Here is a 20,613-nt window from a genome sequence, read left to right as displayed (position 1 = left end):
ATGGGGACAGATGCTGGAATGGGGATGTGTGATGGAGTACGTAGATGGATACGTGGATGGATGGAGGAAGGGCTGGAGCAATGGAGGGAGGGCAGGAAGGGAGAGAGGGAAAGAAGGATGAAGCAGTCGAGGAGTGGAAACATTTTCATGGGAGTTGAGATGAGATGTAGTGATGTATGAATGTGCAGAGAGCCTAGGGCTGGTTGGCTGGGGAAGAATGTGTTGTGCATGAGAAGACCAATGGGATCTCTCCTCCTTCCAAAGGATGCTCCCCAGGGCAGACCAGGCAGCAGGCTGAGCCTTCCCAAGGCTTTCTTCCCAGCCTTCATGTGGCTTCCTGCCTCATGAGACCTAGGCTTGGCCACCAGGATAGTATTTGCTTTAACCTCTGTCATCTGCTGTCAGATCTGGTGCACACTCCTCCTTTAGGGCAGGTTTCGCCCTGCCAGGGAGGCTCAGGCATGCAAACACACAGGGACTCAGAGCTGTTTCTCCACCACCTGCCCCCAGACTCTTGAGGAGCCTTCTCACCTACAGGATGGGACCCACAATGCCATGAGCAGGGAGATGCTGATGTGTGAAAGACAGCCTCCTGCAAGGGGGTTTCTCTACCCAGCCCTCACTCAGTCTGTGTGTCTGTGTGTGCTGTGTGCATGCCTGTGTATACATCATATGCCTGTGCCTGTGTGTGCATCCATGTGCTTGACATAGAAGATGGAGCCCAGGGTCTCAGGCATGCTAGATAACTGGTCTACCTCAGCTTTCTCTGCCGTGATGTTACTTTTCCTTTTGGGACAGGAGTTCACAGAGTTGCCAGGCTGGCCTCGAACTCCGATCCACCAGCTCTGCCTCCCCAGAAGCTGCAACTACAGATGTGTAGCACCACACCTAGAGTTCCTGGGTGCTTTAAACTAGTTCAGGTTGAGGTACTGTGGGCCCAGCTCTCTATTCTGTCAGGCAGGGGTACCTCCAGGCCGGGTTCCTGGCATGGCCTCGAGGTTAGGGAAGGAGTGTAAAACGGAGGGCTTCCCTCTCTTCCCTGCCCAGACCTGGAGGGCATGTTGCAGCCCTGAGCCTCTAAAGTGAGCATTAGTTGTTGAGCCAAGCTAGCCAGGAGCCACAGCTTCCCATCTCATTCATGCCAGAGACCTCCTAGCTGGGGATCACACATTCTAGCCCTAGTTCTGCCCTGAGGAGCACCCTAGCTCCCATCTCACCACCCCTGTGGCCTCCTCCATCTCTTACCCAGGATCCAGTCCCCACCCTCACCTTAGCCTTCTGTGATACTCAATATTCTTTGAGCCAAGCTCCCTCACTGCAGGGCCATGGCACAGGCTGCTCCTCCCATAGTCACCACTCCTCTTGGCTCTCCCACACACACACAAGCACCAAAGACACCAGGAAATTTCTAGATTTCTATCTGACCCAGACCCCAGAAATACCCCTCTAATTCCACAATCCCAGTACACCCCCTACCACCCTTCCAGATTCTACCCCAGCAGACAAGGCAGCCCTTGAAACTGGGCATCTCTATCAGTACTACATAAAACTGAACCTGACACATGAACAACTGTCTGTCACTCTCCGAGGATTGCCCTGCTGCTCGAGTGACCCTCATGGTACTGTGGATACATGGCCACTAGGAGGTGGCAATGATGCCATCCATTTATCCTTGGCTCTGGAGCTTTCTAAGTTCTAGATCTCCCTTCCCTCATGGTTTAAAGTTCTCTGGAGATACGGTCAGAACTGGTCTGAGAATTGCTAGCCACGTGGCCTTGGGCAGATCACGAACTTTATCTCCTCATCTTATTGACTCTGCTGGAGGTTCCATCCCAGAGTATAGGAACACTAGCATCAGTCAAGAATGATGTCCACCTGCTGATGGCTTGAAGGGCACAGTAGGAGCTGCTGGGAAAGTTCTTCCCTTCTAATCCCTCCCATCCTGTCAAGGCATGGGCTGTTCAGGGCACTGCTCTCCTTCTGCCCTGAGGCCCCATCTCTCCATCACCCTGAGCCCCTTCAGGTCCCAACTGAATGTCTGTCAACCCCTGACCAGGACACTCTTCTTTCCTGGGGCAAGCCAGGAGCTCTCAACAGAGGGCACATGGAGAAAGTTGCCCAAGCCGGTCTCTTGGCATGTAAATTAGACCAATAAAAAGCTATGTCTTAAAAAAAATGATGTCCACCTTTGCAAATCACCTGGGATAGGCACATGTGGAAAGAGAGACACTATCCCTAAAGGTGGGTCTTTCCCAAAAATGATACCTGTCAACCCCTGTTGGGAGGATGGCTTAAAGCCTCACTAGTGACCATATAGGGGACTCCACCACATAAGTGAAAGTCCTTGAAGCCGCAGGCAGGCACCATGTGCCAGAAAACCTTTCCCTCTCCTGGGAAATTATCTCCTTTCAGTGGAAGTGACCAGCAAGTCAGTCAGAGCAGGAGAGGGCCTCATCCTGCTGTCTGAGGGCAGAAGAACTCAGCATTCCTGTGTGGTTCCTCTTTATACCTGCAAGACTGAGACCCAATCAGAGGTGGGACCAGTCCAACTCCAGGCAGCTCTGCCGAGATGCCTCATAACAAAGGTCATTGTGGGACAACTACCCTCTTTCCTCTCCCAGTGTCCCAGAGTGAGCTGCAGGCACAACTCTTCCTTGCCTTTGAGGCTTTTCTTCTCACCTCCCCATGCACCGCAGGAACAGCAATAGCTACAAAGCCCGGAGCGCAGGAGAGCCAGCACACAGGTCTGTCCGCCCTCTTTATAATCACTGCAGATACTGTCACATGGTGGGAGGGTTTCCAAGTAGATCATAGCTTTCTGACCACTGTCACCAGTCACCCTGCCATGGTGCTTCTGGAATGCCTGTACAAGAGAGAAACAAGTGGCTTTCGGAATTCTCAGGATCCGGGTTCAAATCTCAGCTCAGTTAAGAATGTGTTGTGTGACCTGGGAAAAATCACTTACCTTCTCTGAACATCAGATGCCCCACCTACCTGGGCTTACCCTTTAGGCTGTCAAATACAATGTTACAAGTGGCGGGCTCCCTAAAGAGCTGAGCCTTATATTGGCTACCCATGGGCACCCTGCCCAGGTGTCCAGCTCGGCAACAGGGCAAACCTGGCCCAAGAGGAGACAAGACAAAGGCAAGAGGCCAGCTGCTGGAGAAGGGAGCTCAGACCTGCGCACGTGATCTCTTTTTTCAAAATGTATGTGTATATGAGTGTTCTGTGTGCATGTCAAAACAGGGAACAAACCCAGTTATAGATGGTTGGTTGTGAGCCACCATGGCGTGCTGGGACTTGAACTCAGGACCTCTGGAAGAGAAGCCAGTGCTCTTAAGCACTGAGCCATCTCTCTACCCCTGCCTACACCCCTGCATGCTCTTCATGCATGCCGCTTTCTTGGTGCCCCTACCCATTGACAGTGCAGGTGTGGAGAAAGGGGGCTTGCATTTGACACATAGATGTGGCTCTGTCCCTTCGCAATGTCTCAATGATTGACTCAGTGGCTGAGGGAAGAAAAAATATCTAATATTTCAGGACCCCTCACCTTTATACTTTGTCCCCAAATGGCAGGGGTGTGGCTCAGTGCTTGAGGGTTTGTTTAGCATTTGTGAGGACCTGGATTCCAACAAACACTGCAAAGGGAAACTGAAGAGAAACCATTTTAAAAGCTTGGTGGTAGAGGGCCTATCAGGCAGGCCTGTGGTTCCAACCCTAGCCCCACACAAGAAAAAAAAAAAATAGTCCTTTTCTCACCATGGCTTCCCGGATGGAGACAGGAGCTGATGTGGCTTCCTGAAGGAACCAGCAGGGTGGGCATGCAGATTGGGCCACACCCCCTACCCAGTGCCCCAGGTAACACTTGCTCTACCTGTGGCTCCTCTCCCTGCCTCTTGCAACTGGCACCACAGTTGGCACCGGCTCCTTGAACCCCACAAATCCTGCACTGGTTCCAGGAGAACTTCACAGATGAGAAAGTGTCCTAACGGGTATGGGCTGAGGCAGCTGAGCACCTCCAGGGGCCATCAAAGCCTGCCTCCCCTTCCACATCATGAGAAGCAGAGACTGACCCAGACCCTCCCCACCCAGGACCACAGGATCCCTGAGTGTCTTCCCTGTCCCTCTCACTCCCAGTATGGTGGCCTCTGTGTCCTCTCCCTGCTCTCCTCATCCTGTCCACAATCCTGTAATCTGGCTCTTGATGTGCAAAGAACATGTCTAGACTTGGGAGCCCCTCCCCTGCCGGTTCTCCGGGCCATTATCAGTGGGCTAGCAACAGCAGCAGCACGTTCACTCAGAAGCTAACATCAAGCCTTCCCTTTTGTCCTCAGATCCCCAGTTCTGGTCCTCCCTGAGACCCTGGCGTCTGTGACTGAAAGAAGAGGCACATAAAAGAGCTTAGAAACGCAGAAAAATAATTCTTCCCACTGCCACACTGCGTTCTTCATAGGAGAGCATGGCACCTCCCCCTCACCAGGCCCAGAGAGGGCAGGAGCTGGTTCAGACCACACAACAGGTAGGGCAAGGTCATATGCTCAATAGAAGACTCTGCTGAGGATGCTTCTTCCCCAACTTGCAAGCGGGCACTGACCTTTCCATAGAGCACCTTAGGATTTCAGTGGAGCACCTTGGAATTTCAGTGGAGCACCTTGGGATGTCTGCCAGTGGAGCACCCTGACTTTCCATGTAGCACCTTGGGCCTCAGCACTTGCCTGTCAGACACTTGTACAGATAGCACTTGGGTCCTGTCTTCCTGTCACTATCCCATGCCGTGTCAAGGACTCAGAACAGTGGCAAGACCCTCATCCACCCCATCCATACTCCTGGAAGCCCCAGGGTGGCTCCATCGCTGTCCATGAATCCCTCTCCAGTTGCACCCAGGGCACGCTCTGCCTACACTGGGGTCAGCTGCTGCTGGCTACTAGAGACAATGGAATCACCCTTCCCTGCTGCGGCTTTCCCCACACAAGTTCTTACCCACTCCGGTGATCTAGTCTTCATATAGTCGTCATATCTACCTCTGAACCGCCGTATCCTCTGTTTAAATGCCAGCTTACCTCGCGTAGTCATTCACGAGCACTTAAGGGACTGAGACAGGAGTCATCTAGAGTTAAAGGCCAGCCTGAGTTACATAGTAACCTCAGGGTCAACCTGGGCCATATGAGAGGAGGAGGGAAGGAGGAGCAAGAGGAAAAGGAGAAGGAAGTCACAGCAACTTAAAAACAAAAACAAAAAAACAGGCTAGAAGAGGTGCATCCGAGGGCACTGTGTTCCTTCCCTCTCATACCTTAGGCATCCTCCACATGCACCTCCCTCTTCAGAGCCTCGCTATCCCAGAATGGGTGCCAAGGTTCCAGCCCTTTGTCTGCATTTGAACAGGAAGAAATGGATAAGCAAAGAGCTTCCCCGGGAGACTCTCCTGGAAGCATAATGAGGGTCTTGTGGCATCCTGATGTACTCAGGAGAACAGGTGCCTCCATGCATACAGCCAGGGCAAAGCAGCCTGCCTTTGTGGGTCACACTGTCCAGGAGACATTGTAGTAGGTAACATTGTGGAGGCAACATTGTAGTAGACAGCCTGCTGTCAGTTACAGGGGTAGGGGTTGGGGCTGGATGAGTCCAAGCCTGATGCTGACATTCTGGGTGACTGAGACATGGCCTGTGTCAGGCTGTTAGGATAGGTAGAGTGTTCTGTGGGTGGAATCTGGCAGTTGGAGGTCCTCAGGGAAGGGGGCTGGCCTTGAGTGGCTTGCCATGAGAGTGGTGGCGCCCTGCTCTCCTGTGACATCGGTCCTGCTAAGCATGAGAACTCCTAACTACCAAGTTCTAACCACACCGGCCCTGTGTGCTGTGTGTGCTGTGTGTGCTGTGTGTGCTGTGTGGCCTGAAGCAGGTGCCTTAGGCTCTCTGAGCCTCAGTAAACCTTACCCAGTAGGATGAGGGGGCGTCTTGGCAGTACCTTGCCCCACCTCCCCAGCTCTGAGAGCCATAGTCAGAAGCTGGGCAGGGCTGTTGACAGTATAGTGAATTCCTTCCCCAGTTGGGAGGAGACAGGAGAGGAAAGGGTCATCTGGCTTCCTGGAGCCAGAGCAGCGCCTGTGCAGAATGGACTTCCTGTTTCCCAAGGGAATGCGAGGCTAGGATGCAGTCCCTTGCTTTCCTCCCCTCCCCTTAGCCACGGCGGAATCTGTCCCCAGATCACCTCCCCTGCGTCATCCCACAGTCTGTGTGGGTGTTGAAACTTTAGAAACAAGGGGTCCTTTGTCCCTAAAATGCCCCAAGATGTTCCCTCCCTACATCCTAGGCCCTGTGAGCCCATACCCATTCTTCAGATGGGGAAACTAAGGTGGAGGAAGTGAGTTTCTCAGGTTTCCAGGCTGGTGAGGGTTGAGACTGAAACTTCTGGAAACCTTGTCCAGAGCACTAGGTACTAAGTGTACTGTGTCTTACAGTGTCGTGGGGACACTGTAAGAAGCTGAGCTTGACCCTCATATCTGGTCACCTTGGTATGAATGCTGTGCTCCTTTCTCCTGCTTGTGTTCTGAGAAGCATGGCATGGGGTCTCCTGCTGGCCCCATGTGTCTGTCTCAAATCTGCACTTTGGCAGTTGTCCTTGGGGAGATAGACCCATGGTGTGGACCCTACATACAAACGATCCCGAAACAAGGTGGCCAGTCGCATCAGTCCCCAGCCAGGGGAATGAGCTTGGTTGCCAAACAGCCCTGGAGTCTGTCTGACATCAGTGCCAGCTTGCTGTGTGTCTTGGGCTAAGGACTTAACCTCTCTGGGCTTCAGTTTCTTCATCTCTGGCATCCCTATGCATTTCCCAGGACTGCTGGGATCAGGACCACCAGCATGGAAACTTCAAACAACAGCCTCTGTTCTCTCCCAGTCCTGGAGACTAACCCCAAAGGCCAAGGGTAGAGCAGGCCTGGATCCTCCTTGGGGTTCCCAGGGAGATTGAGACTCACGTATGTCTCCCAGCTCTCACCAGCCTGTGGCAGCAAATTCTACCCTCTGCCTCTGCCAGTCACTTCCCTGTGTGTCTAAATGTCCCCCTTAAAGAGCAGCAGGCACTGACCTACCGTAGCCTGCAGTGACGTCCTCTAAACTGGATCTCACCAGCAGAAACTGTCTGGTAAGGAAAGCTACTTTCAGATTACAAAGGTCAAGATTGGGGGTGGAAGAACACAGCTAATCCACACCAGGGATCCCCAAAATGACACTTATGCATAGCTTTTGTAGGAAATTCATGGGACAGGCTCATCCCTGAGTTTGTACCATCAGAAGCCCCATGGACCACTGTTGGCAGATCTGTCATCCATCCCACATCCCCTGTGAGTGGCTTCCTGACACTTGTGGGTCCTTATCCCCACCATGTAGACAGAAACCCGGGGTGAGGACTCACCAGCATACACCACTCAAGGAGGCTCCCAGCCAAGCTCAGGAGGGCCCCAGGGAGGACTGGAGCTGGGGAACTCAGAGGAATGAGGATTGGAGCCAAGTGACTGAGGCTAGACCCCAAAAGTCAGTCAGGAGATGAGTGTCACCCAGGGGAGGTCCCCAACCTGTCACCCCAAAAGATTCTCTCTGTCCTCTTTCCCTGTGCTGCCCAACTCCAGCCCTCACTGAAGGAATGAAGTGAGGACTCAGAGCTGAAGCCCAGTGTGGTGGAGTGTAGGGTTGGGCGGGGTCCCACATCCCATCTGCCATGGGCACCGCTGCTCAGGGAGGCAGGACACAGGAAGTTGACTGCACTTACCCCACGCTGTTGCTGCCCAGGCGGGTGTCAGGCTATAGGACAGCCTCGGGACAGCGCTCTGGGGGTGGGGAAGCACAGTCTGAGGTGCAGAACAGCCTGGGCTGGCTTGGGGGTCCCCAGGCCAGCAAGAAGACCAGGGTCATCAGGTTCTCAGACTCTTGGGCATCCAAGCCATGAAAGAGCTGAGAATGGAGTGAGGGCCCGTGGGCTAGATGTAGCCTGGGGCCGGGGGGAAAGGGGAGGGGCTCCGGCTGGTCCCCAGTGGGGGAGTCTTTGGCTTTACAGTGGCAGGCTTGGTTTTGCTTGATGGTGGCCATCGTGACTGGGAGCGCAGAGAGGCCTATATGGGGGATTAGATGGTGGCTCTGTAGGTGAAGACCTTCTCCATGGCTTCCCACAGCAGATCCTGATGAAAGAGGCAGTCCATGGCTTTAAGACATTTATTGTCATGGCGGAAGGTGAATGAGTGAAACCGTACCCCCCTTTCTCAGGGTGGGCCTTAGATTAAATACCTTTTGCAGGGAGGAGTGTCTCGGAAGGAGAGTTCATTGGCTAAGCCTCCAGGCATTTAGGTACCTCATTAAAGGAGAGATCTGTCTTGAGCCTATGTGACCACAGTTCACGTTCTCTACCTGTGGAGGGGCTTGAAGCATTGCCCTTACATGGCTGATGACCACAAATCTAAGGAGGGCTGTGGCTAGTGACAGGGACCTGGTTCCCCCCGAAAGTCAGACAAAATACCTAGCATCCCTTCAGGGTCACAGGGGTTTCTAGACTTAGCTCAACCAGGAACCAGGGTGCTTTTCACAGTCCTTCAGTGGAGTACATGTGACCCCCAACATTTGGAAAGTTGAGGCAGGAGGATTACCTTAAGTTTCAGGTCAACCAATCTAGTGAATTCCAGGCTAACCAATAAGAGTTTCAAAGCAGGCTCTCTCTCTCTCTCTCTCTCTCTCTCTCTCTCTCTCTCTCTCTCTCTCTCTCTCTCTCTCTCTTCCTCTCTCAGAGTAGAACCCAGGCTGGAGCTGGAGAGGGATTTCTCTTAAACAGCTACCTATGGTTCCCTTACCTCACCCCCATTGTCTTTTCAGCAACCCACCGAGGGACGAGGAAACTGAGCATAGCAATGACCATAGAGGACCTGCAGGGTCCCAAGAGGGACACTTGTGTCACTCAGCTGCCATTCCACCTGGAACAAACTGCCCTCCGGGACCCTCAGGTCCATGTCTACAGGGGCACTAGTAGCAACTGCTCCATGAACCCAATCCTCAACAGTATGCTGAACATCTATCTCCCCTGTGCTCAGAACCAGAATGCCCAAGGTGGTGAAGACCTTTGGGACAACACAAAAGTAATGGATCCCTCCACTTCCCCCTCCCCCAGGGCTTGCACCCCAACACCTGTGACCATGGTAAAAAGGACATGTGGGGAAGACTGACCCAGAAGCAGAGCACAGCCCTCCAGTCCAGTGACAGCTCCCTCCTCTCAGGGGCGTAGGACCCACCTCTGTTTTCCAAAGCTGGAAGCTGGACCAGCTGCATCCTGATGCCAGAGGCGCGGTCCCAGCCACAGGAATGGAGGTCACAGGCTGACTCCCAGGCACTGCTGGGCACAGGAAAATGTCCCAGACAGAGAGGGAAACCCTGTAAAATTGCAGCCATGTTGCTTTCTAGGCTTCTGCAGTAGGCCTGTGGGTGCGGCTGCGTATCTGTGTAGCTGTGGGGGTGGGGGCTGCCTGGAGTCTCTGAGTGTGCATATGTCTTTGAATATATATTTGTGGGCGTGTCGGTGAATATATCCGTGAGTGTGCATCTGGCAGGATTATGAGGCAGAGGAATGGCCAGTTCCAGCCAACCTGGGCTACACAGTGCCTGCAACGCTGCCTCAAGAAACAAGAACACCACTGTCCCCTCCCCACCTGGCTCTCCCACCTCCCTCCCTCTGAATTCTCCCGTCTTCTGTTGCCCACCTGACATCCTGCATGGGTCCACTCCCCTGCCTACAGTTGTAGGCAATGTCTGTTTTCCATCTAGGAGCTCCATCTTAGGTACCAGAAGACATGGATCCTTCTCTGTGTTTTCCTCCCCCTTTATCCAAGTGACATGATCTCACCACCTGAAGCCATCAGGACACTCAGGCCGGTCCATCAGGACATTCCCCTTTCCGAGGGGAGAGACTGGCCCCGGCCCACCTGGCCCATAGACATTACCCAGGACTTGATACAATGTTTCTAGGAGAGAAAGAGAGAAGACAGGGGTTTCTGTCCTTGCCAGCTGAAAGGAAGTGATGCCAACCGCCCTCTCCCCATGGCCATGTCTCTTGCTTGCTATCTAGCACTGTAGGTGAAGTCACCCAATACAATGAGGCAGAGTAGAGAATGACAGTTCCCACCTCTGAGTCACACACACCAAAGCAAGTACCAGCCATTCTTCACAGGAGCATCCGGGTGCCTGACTGGACTCCCGTTGCTTGTAACTATAAGAGGCTTCACAGCACAATTCCCTTGGCACTGCTCATCCCATCCCCCCCCCCCGCACCCCCAGGCCAGCTTCCCATCATCCCTCACTTCTCCCTAAATCCACCCTCAGAAGACCCTGCAGTCCTGGGCTGTGAGAACAGAGGAGGATTCATTTCCCAGAACCACCTGGGTATAAGGAGAAGGCTGCTGCTGATAGCCAGAGAGGCCTGACTGACAAGCTCAAATGTGAGTCTCCTTCTGAGAACAGGCTGCACTCCGACAAGTGCAAACTCCCTCTGGTCCTCCCACTGGCAGGAGAAATGACACATCTGGGCAGATCCACCAGATGTGGCTCTAACAGCACCCCCCTCCCTCCCCCCAATACCAGCATCTCTCTGTGTCCCAGCAGATTATAGCCTCTGGTCTGCCTCTTAGACAGGATGTAAGCTTAGCTTCTAAGTCAGAAACCAAAAATAACTGGCTTAAATAGGAGAAAAATTCTTTATTTTTCAGCTTGGTTCACATAAACCACAGAGGGCCAGGCTTCTCAACAGGGAGAAGTTGACTGGCTTGTCACATGCCACAGTGACTGCCAGTGAGAAGGAAGTTTTCATGGGATAGGGATGTCCCCTTCTGGTGTCCCCAGAGCCTGGGAAGGTCACTGGGTTAACTGGGAAGTCAGTTGAAAGCTGGACTCCCTGCATGCATCACTCCCAAAGGGGACATAGGTTTGTGTGGTGAATGGCTAAGCAGTAGCCTCGGTTCTGCCCAACGGGTGACACCAAGAGCTTGGCCTGACACAGGGGTCCGAGGGGGTAAAAGACAAAGCAGTACGGAAGCCTCTGGCTCCACCTCAGCTCTGCTAGGGATCTAGAGCCCCACCGTGATGACTGCTGGGAGAAAAGGGGTCCCGGAAGGAAAAAACAAGGGGCTGTTGTTATTAGATCCAAGATCAGTCCTCAGCTGTGCACTCAAGAAGGGACAGTAAGGCAGAATCGATGCTTATTCCAAGGCAGTCAGGAGAAATCCTGTCTCAGAGAGGGAGACAGAAAGAGAGAGAGAGAGAGAGAGAGAGAGAGAGAGAGAGAGAGAGAGAGAGAGAGAGAGAGAGAGAGAGGGAGAGAGAGAGAGAGAGAGAACAGGGACAGCTCTCTCGAGGTTCAGTGGATGGGTAAAGAAGCTTGCTGCCTAGTCTGATAACATAAGTCAACCCTCGATGCACATGGTGGAGAGAACCCACTCCTGTAAGTTGCTTTCTAATCTCCATGCGCGCGCGCGCGCGCACACACACACACACACTCAGAAAGTAAATGTTTAAAAGCCAGAGAAAGACCAAGCAAGCAAAAGGCAACATTCGTGCCATGAGGTAGATCCTTGCTGGGGTCCAGTTTCCCCACCTGTAAAGTTGGGGCGTGTTTTCCTCCACCCAGGGCTTTGGGAAGATGGACTAGTCCTGGGTACCCAGCGCCTGCCACACGCATGCTCCACTGGAGGCGTGGGCGGGGCGGGGAAGGCTCGACTGGTGACTAATCTCATTAGTGGTAATCCTCACCCTGATGCTCATTAATATAATAAGGCTGGGCTCGCAGCCCCAGCCTGGCGGCGGCTCTGAGCTCCCATGCTGGCTAGAGCATCTCATTTCTGCCTGGCAGGGGGTGGGGCTTCCTTGGTAAACACTTATTACCCTCTGGTCTCTGGGGAGACCCAGAAGAAGAAGCTGCAATTCCAAGCCCACAGCTCAACTCTGAGCTCTGCCTTTTGCAAGCATGATGGCACATTGTGCTCCCACACACATTCAGACAAGTGTGCAGGGCTTTCCAAAGCTTTTGCCCCGACCACACATCAGCTTGATACACAAGCTACAGTTATCTGAAGGGAGGGAACATCAATCGAGAAAGTGCCTCCATAAGACACAGTTGTAAGTCATTTTTCTTAATTAGTGATTGATGTGGGAGGGCTCAGCCCATCATGAGCGGGGCCATCCCTGGGCTGGTGGTCCTGGGTTCTATAAGGGAGCAGGCTGAGCAAGTCTTGGAGAGCAAACCAATCAGCAGCACTCCTCCATGGCCACTGTATCAGCTCCTGCCTCCATGTTTCTGTCCCGTTTGAATTCCTATCCTGTCTTCTTTGGTGATGAACAGCAGTGCGGAAGTGTAAGCGAATAAACCCTTTCCTCTCCACTTTGGGTTTTTTGTTTTGGTTTGGTTTTGCTATGGTGTTTTTATTGCAGCACCAGAAACCCTAAGGCAATAGCAATCCTCACAGGACGGAATCCTCTGTCCTACAGACGACTAGAACCGAGGTAAGCACAGAAACACCTGGCCAGCACCCAGCATTGTATCATGCAAGCCAGGCTAAGCATGTCTCCCTGTGATGGTCTTTGCAGCTGGGGATGGCCGGTGTCTATGCACCCACAGGAAGAAGCCTCTCAGAGAACTGCTGTCCTCTGCCTAGGGACACACAGAGAGGATTTCCATTGCTCTTTCAAAGACAAAGAAACTGAGATTCAACAAATAGGCCGAAGCCACAAAGGGACTGAGTCAGAGCTGGTTCAGCATCCCCCTGCCTGCAATCAAGGAAGAGTCTCTGAAGCCTTCAGCTTCAGAAAGAAGCAGGGAGGTCTGGAGCACAGGGACAAGTTACCTCAAGAGGTGTCAGCTCACCTGGGTCTCCTCCAGGTCAGTGTATGCAGGCACTTCCTCACAGTGTGTTCCTGGACAAGACACACCACCTCTCTGGGTCTGAGGTCCCTCAGAATGTAGATAACGCCTGATCTTTAGGAAGTGTGCTCATACCTGTGGCTATTCTGTATCTTTTTTCATATACAATTTCAGGGTAGTCTTACAAAGAAACCATCAACGTGTCTATTTTCTGTGAGGCTTGAACCTAGGACCTTCCTCTTAAGAAAGGACTACAATTGGGGTTGGGGATTTAGCTCAGCGGTAGAGCACTTGCCTAGGAAGTGCAAGGCCCTGGGTTCGGTCTCCAGCTCCGAAAAAAAGAACCAAAAAAAAAAAAAGAAAGAAAGAAAGAAAGAAAGAAAGGACTACAATGGAGTCACATCCCCAGGCCTTGAGTCTATGTTTTGTTATGTTTGTTCGTTTTTTGCTCTGATTTGATTTTGTAAAACCGGCTGTCAAGTAGCCCAGGCTAGCCCCAAGTTCGGCGTAGCTGAGGATGACTTAGAGCTCCTAATCTTCCTGCCTTTACTTTTTGAGCCCTGGGATTATAATTATGTATCTGGTTGTGAGTCCTCTAGGGCCTCAAGCACGGTAGGCAAGTACCTGGGAGCCACCCCAGCCCTTTGAGTCTATGATCCTTAAGCAAGGCGTAGTCCACAGGGTCTGTTATAAAAGGTTCCATTACTCTGGGATTCTCTGGGACTGGTGGCTCCAGCAGTCTCTGCTTCCCAGGGTGAAAGGATTTAATGGGTTGGTAATTGCTGAGCCATGAGGGCAAGAAGCAATTTATCAGCCCCTCAGCCAGCCTGGAAGGCCACTACTACTCACCCTTCCCTCCCTCCTTTCCTCCCTGAACTATGATGTCACAGCCTGCCCAGGGAGAAAAATCTGTCTCCATGACATGGCCTTGGAGTCTAGGGCTAGTGAGAACTAGAGGCCACCAGAGTGTCTGCTGGGTGACTCGGCAGACAAAGGGTTCTGTCTCCTGGCTGGCCTCACACACAATGGAAGGACCTAAGCCAGCTTGGCCTGGCCCGGCCTCTCCCTCAGCCAGAGATTCACACGCATTCCACCCTCCCAGAAGAGCCTCAGAAAGGAGGCAGGCAGGAAAGGGGGATACGGAGGCAGGGTCTCAACTCGGCTCTGCCACGATGGCTATGCCCACCTGTCACCTCTACCCAGACCCCTCCCCTGACTGACCTGCATCCTTTTATAAGCCCTTCAAAGCCAACTCAGGTCCCTCCTGCTGTAGGAAGGCGTGCCCGCCAATTGGTCCCTCTGTCACTTGTGTGGCATCTGGTACCTGGGTGTGACTAGGAGATGCCAGCCTCTCCTTTCTAGCTTTATTCTTGCAACAAGAGACCTGGAACTTGGGATCTTTCGGCCTCTCCCTCCTGCGTGCTGGATTACAGGTGTGTACTACCACACCCAGCTCTGTCACGCTCAATGTCACATTCGAAACTCCTCGTAGGGCCTGGGTCTGGGAGAGACCTGTAATCCTAGTACTCTGGAAGCTGAGCCAACTTGCACCATAGAGTAAAACCCTGTCTCAAAAAAACAAAAAGGAAAGCAAAAGCAAACACCTTCCCCAGCCTCCAACCCAGGCTTTTGTTTGGCTTCAATGCCTGTCTCCAGATCATGCACTAAGGCTTACAGGTATTCCCTGAGGGATCTCTGCACACTTGTGTATATATGTGGGGGTGCACTTGAGTGCATGTGGACGCTCACACATGCACACATACACACACACACACACACACACACACACACACACACACACACACACACACCAACCCTAAGCCACCACTGGGGCTAGAGCATGTGTTAGCACTGTGGACATCGTGTCAGTGCAGGGGTAGGTATGGGAGGGGCACCACCTGGGGCACCTGTGTTTTTACACAAAAGCATTGCTTAAGTACCAGCTGCATACCCTACTCCTAAAAGTGTTTGGGGAAACAAAGGTAAGAGAGGTATGGGTGATTGCTGGCAAAGACTTTCAGCAGTATACTTGGGGACGTACTGACAGCCAGTACATCCGCATCCTCTTACTTCCCTGCTGTGGTACAGAGAGCACGAGCTCTCAAGTACACACACCCACACAAGGCAGCTCATAAACTCCATGCCAGCCGTTATGGAATTGCATAGGTCCCCAGCAAAGTCTGCATCCCCTCCACCCTTGATTTTGATTTGTCCATCCTCAGCGATACTAGGACTTTCCATACTTCTCTCTCTTCTAGGAAATATTTTTCCTCTTTTCTATTCATAGAGAACTCCTGAATAGCCTTCAAAACCCAAGTTGGGTATGTTGGCACAGATCTATGATTCCAGCCATTCCAGAGGCTGAAGCAGGAAGATCACAAGTTCAAGGTCAGCCTGGACAACTTAGTAAGACCCTGTCTCAAAATGAGAAATGAGTCGGGCCATGGTGGCACCTGCCATTGATCCTAGCACTGAGGAGGCAGAGGCAGGCAGATCTCTAAGTTCAAGGCTAGCCTGGTCTACAGAGTGAGTTCCAGGACAGCCAGGGTTACACGGAGAATCCCTGTCTCAAAATGACAAAGGAAAAGAGGTCAAGGTGTGGTGCTGCACATCTGTCATGCCAGCAGGCAGGAGACTTGAGACAGAAAGGTTGCTTCAAGTTTGAGGCTAGTGTAGGCTGCATAGTAATGCAAGCATAGTGGGTAACCCATGCCAGAAGAAAAGAGAGAATGAGCCATCTAACATCTCCCAGAGGCACTGTTCTAATGCCCAACACTAACAGATGCTGGACTATGCCTGGCAAGAGGCATAGTGCCACTACATAGAGGATGAAGCCAAGGCAAGGGTATGGGATGACCCCACCCTACCCCCATAGACAATCAGGAAGGGCCTGTGTCTACCAGTCCACGCCCCCTTCTTACATCACAGTTGGCTGGCAATGGGTGAGCAGCAATATTCACACTAAGACGTGATGAGAGTGCAGACCTGTCAGGGCCTTGGCAATGGGCTGAGGGAAAGACACAAATCACACATCCTTCAAAGATCGTGCCATCATCCCAGAAGCCAGGGTTGGGAGTTCCCAGAAAGTGAGGGAGGCTAAGCTCACCACTGCTCGGGAAGGCTCCGTCTCATGATTCTGTAGAAGGAGTCTTTGAAGCCATGGCTAGCTCAGGCTCCGTGTGCTTCCTTATTGTCAGAGGCCAGCTCGAAAGTCCCTTTACTTACCTGGAAAGGGACTGGGGCCATGGAGGTGCTGACCAACTGGAAATGGATGGTATACATCAGCATGACACTGAGAGGTAACAGCAGGGACAGAGGACACACAGCTAGTTCTGCCTCTGCTGGGCCAGGCCCACCCTCCCCTCCAGTCCCCCACAGCCCTTGAAAGCTAATTTGTCCTCTGTAGAAAAACAGAACCATCTTGTGAACAAAAATACAAACGCGGGGCCGAGATATAGCTCAGTAGAGTTTGCCCAAGGTCTTAGGTTCAAGCCCTGGTACTATATGAATTGTGTGTGTGTGTGTGTGTGTGTGTGTGTGTGTGTGTGTGTGTGTTATAAAAACTATGAAAGTAAGGATAGCAAGATGGTTCAGACAGCAAAGTCACCTGAGTCAGGACCTGAGTTCGGGTGCCCAGCACTCACACAAAAAGCCAAGTTCATGTATGTAGCCCCAGTGCTGAGCAGGAGCAGAGGGCAGAGACAGGCAGCTCTCCTGAGCTCAGTAGCCAATCGGTATAAGATGTCAAGTTCCAGGCTCAGTGAGAGAGGGAGAGAGAAAAAAAAGATAGATGATACATGCATACATTATACATACATACATACATACATACATACACACATACATACATACATACACACATACATTATAAATACAATGAGACATGGTAGAGATATACACACATATATGCATGATAGATACATACATACATGAGAGTTATATAGATATATAGACATAGACACATACATACATGATACATAGATACATACATATATACATGAGAAAGAAAGAGAGAGACAGAGACACAGAGAGACACAGCTCGAAAGTCGAGAGAGACAGGGTCTTAAAAGATAAAGAAGAAAAAGCTGACAGGATGGCTCAGCAGGTAAAGGCTCCTTCTGCCAAGCGTGACAACCCAAGTTTAATCCTCACTACTGACACAGTAGAACAAGAGAACCGGTTCTCACAAGTTGTCACCTAACCTCTCCCTGTGAACCAGGGCACAAGTGCACCCGCACACACATACACACAAATGCACACAATGCATAAACACAATAAAAATATTAAACAATGAGGGAGAGTAATAGAGGAAGATGTGTGATAGCAACCTCTGGCTTCCACATACACATGCACAAGCTAGCACACATACATGCATTCACACATATACATGCATTCACACACATACACATGCATTTACACACACATACATGCATTCATACACACACATGCATTCATACCTACACACATACATGCATTCACACATGCATACATTCACACACATGCATTCACACATATACATATATGCATTCACACTCATATACACACATGCATGCATTTACACAATACATATATGCATTCACATACATATACATGCATTCACACAAAATGCACATATGCATTCACACATGTGCTTCACACTCATATATGCACACATACAAGGAAGGAAGGAAGGAAGGGGAGGGGGAAGAGAAGGAAAAAGAAAGAGCAAATGATGGAAATGTTTGGTTTTTGGGTTTTGGGGTTTTTCTCCCTAATACAGGGTTTCCCTGTGTAGCCCTGGCTGCCCTGGAACTTGCTTTGTAGACCAGGCTGGCCTTGAATTCAGAGATCCACCTGCCTCTGTCTCTGGAGTGCTGGGATTAAAGGTGTGCACAACCACTGCTTGGCTGAAAATGTTTTAAATATTAAAGGGAGTGGGGTCAGGCTGTGGCTCTGACCATGCAGTGCTGACATAGCATTTGTGAAGCCCTGGATTAGATCCCCAACTCCATACAAACCTGGTATGGTGGTCCCTGCCTATAATTTTAACACTTGGTTAATGGAGGCAGGAGGATCAAAAGTTCAAGGTCATCCTGGGCTACTAGAACGGTTGAGGCTAGCCTGGGCTTCAGGAGACTGTCAGAGCAAATACAAATTTAGGCTATACAGACTTCAGTGAGCTCAAATTTCTATTTGTGTCCTAACTGGCATTTTAAAATATGGTTTATTTGAAGCAGGATCCATATCAAGTTTCTACAGTGTTTGACCACTACATCTTTTAATCTTCTTTATGAAGTCTTTAGGGGGGTGCATGCCTATGGTGCAAGGTACAGGAGGCTGAGGCAGGAGGATTGCTTGAGCTCAGGAATTCGGGGCCAGCCTGAGTAACACGGCAGAATCCCATCTCAAAAAGTTGTTTTTATTTTTGTTTTTAGTATGTTTGCATGTGAGTGTGCTTATCTATATATGGACTACTCGTGGAGGTCAGAGGTCAGCTTCAGGTGTCCTTCCTCAGGAATGCTGTCCACCTCCTTCAAGACGTGAGCTCTCATTGGCCTGGAGTTCACCAATCAGGCAGCCTATGGCTAGTGAGCCCTACAGATTTTCCTGCCTCCGCCTCCCTGGCATTGGGGTTATAAGTGCATCCCGTCATGCTTGCCTCTTGTCTGGATGCAGGGGGTTGAAGTCAAATGCTCACCCTTGTAAGGCAAGCTTCTACTGACCGATAGGTCATCCAGACACACCCCCAACTTTATCTTAACAAACATGCATGTGTATACATCTGTGTATATTTTCTATACATTCTAAATTCCTTTCTCTTTCTTTACAAATGATTTATTGAGGGAAGTGGACCATTTGATAGAACATTTCATAGCTTGGGTTTTGCTGATGAAGCCAATCTCGGCTGTGAGACAAGGGTGCTGATTCTGTGTAGGAACTGAGCACAGAGCCTGTGGGGGAGTCACTGACAGGGGAGCCCACCCCCATGTTGTCCCATGTATTTTTTTCAGTCTCTCAATCACACGTACTCCTCTTGTGGCTCCTCAGCTGCTGACTGGGGTTGGGTAACTGCCCACACTCACGCAGCACACAGCCTTTCCCCCCAACACACACCCCAGAGGGAGGAGAAGGGGGGGAGGGGAGAGACTGGGCTCTGGCCTGGGTCTCCTGCACCCTCTCAACTGCAGGACTTTGAATTCTGGTTCTTGGAGCCTCAGTTTCTCCATCTGCAAATGCACGCTGCAAGGACAGCACAGACTGTGGAGAGCTTGTGTGGGTAGAGCCATAAAGGGGAGCCCAGCCCAGCCTCCTCCGCCAACTGATCCTCTCCTCCGCTCCCAACCCAAGTCTTCCATTACCACAGCAGGCCTGGCCTCCTTCCTTCTAGAGGGAGCTGAGGCTCAGAATCCACCACAAGCAGTCTGGACCCTCTAATGGCCGGCAGCCCACCCTCAGCCCAGCAGAATAAGGTGGGTGGCCTCCAGAAGCTGAGTACACTCTGTTCCCAAGGAGGCTCAGGCTGGCCTCTGTGACCTCTTGGACTTACAGAAACAAACAGCCATTCTTCCCCTTCTCCTTCGGTTCTGCTACTCCCCAGAGGGGAGGCCCCAGCTCCTCCAGTGCCCAGCCCATTGTGTGGCCGGCCCAAGAGTGCTGCTCCAGATGAGTGTTGACCCTCGTGGCCCAAGTCAGGGTCTGTACTATGTCAACAGAGGTCACTTGACCCCTGCCCAGGTTCAGGTCATTTATTCACTCAGTGGGCAGTATGCCAGGTCTAGCCAGGAGTAGTTGCAGACTCCAGTGAGCTCATTACTTGGGAGGCTGAGGGAAGATTGCCACAAGTTCTAGGCTAGCCTAGACTATGTAAAGGCTGTTACATCATCACCGTCATCGTTGTCATCACCATCATCACCAGCAGCTGCAAAGCTATCATCACCATCACCATCATCCTCACCACCATCCTCACCATCATCATCATCATGCTGATAAGTGAGTGTTTGCTGCTCAAATGCAGCGGTGAGTACCCAGGGAAGTTGATGGAGCCTCCTGGAATCGAGCCATCTGAGGTCCCCCTTTCCCCACTGAGGCCCTGGGGAGCTGTCTTACAATTACCACACGGTGGGAAGAGTTGGAACCAGTGGAGCTGAGAAGAAAAAACTCCCTGCCAGGCTCTAGTGGCCCCACAGTCGTCTGACTGGCTGTGGTGTGTGTGTGTGTGCGTGTGTGTGTGCGTGTGTGCAGGCATGCATGTGCCATGCCACAGGTGGTATGCCTGGCCTGTCTTGCTTGGCAGGGTGTCTTGTTTACTACTGGGTATCCCAGGCTAGCTCACCTGCAAGACTCCAGAGGCTTCCATCTCCCCTGGGCATTCCATTGTGTACATGTGGAGGCCACACGCAGGAGCTGCAGTTGGCTTTATGAGTTCTCAGGGTTCGAACTGAAGTCCTCACACTCGTGTGATGAGCGTTTTACCCACTGAGTCACTTTCCCACCCCCATCCCCGTGGCCTCTTGGCTCCCATTTCCAAGCACAGGTCAGGTGAGGGTAGACATCTGAGAACCTTTAGTGAAAAGGGGGGGAAGAGTGGGGGAGGGAGGCATGTGAAAGGAGCCAGAGCATCACTGCGTCCTCAGGCTTTAGGGGCCAACCAGAAATGGAGCCCCATTGTCTGAGGAAATACTTATGAGCCTTGAGGAAGTTCCCCTCAGAGGAGGGCAGACTGTGACTGTGACACCCAAGGGCACCATCTT

General features: G+C 51.7%; 1 long non-coding RNA gene across 1 annotated transcript; it reads right to left on the bottom strand.

Annotated features, from left to right (window-relative positions):
• Nucleotides 1-7,852: 7,852 nt before the first annotated feature.
• LOC108351040 (uncharacterized) lies at nt 7,853-10,337 on the bottom strand. The gene is made up of 2 exons (XR_005505012.2): nt 9,735-10,337; nt 7,853-9,408 (listed from the first exon to the last, which is right to left on the bottom strand). It is a non-coding gene; the product is annotated as an uncharacterized LOC108351040 (long non-coding RNA).
• Nucleotides 10,338-20,613: the final 10,276 nt, after the last annotated feature.

The sequence above is a fragment of the Rattus norvegicus genome, chromosome 5 (genome assembly GCF_036323735.1).
Source record: "Rattus norvegicus strain BN/NHsdMcwi chromosome 5, GRCr8, whole genome shotgun sequence".
Lineage (NCBI taxonomy): Eukaryota > Metazoa > Chordata > Mammalia > Rodentia > Muridae > Rattus > Rattus norvegicus.
This window is presented reverse-complemented; position numbering and strand designations above follow the sequence as displayed.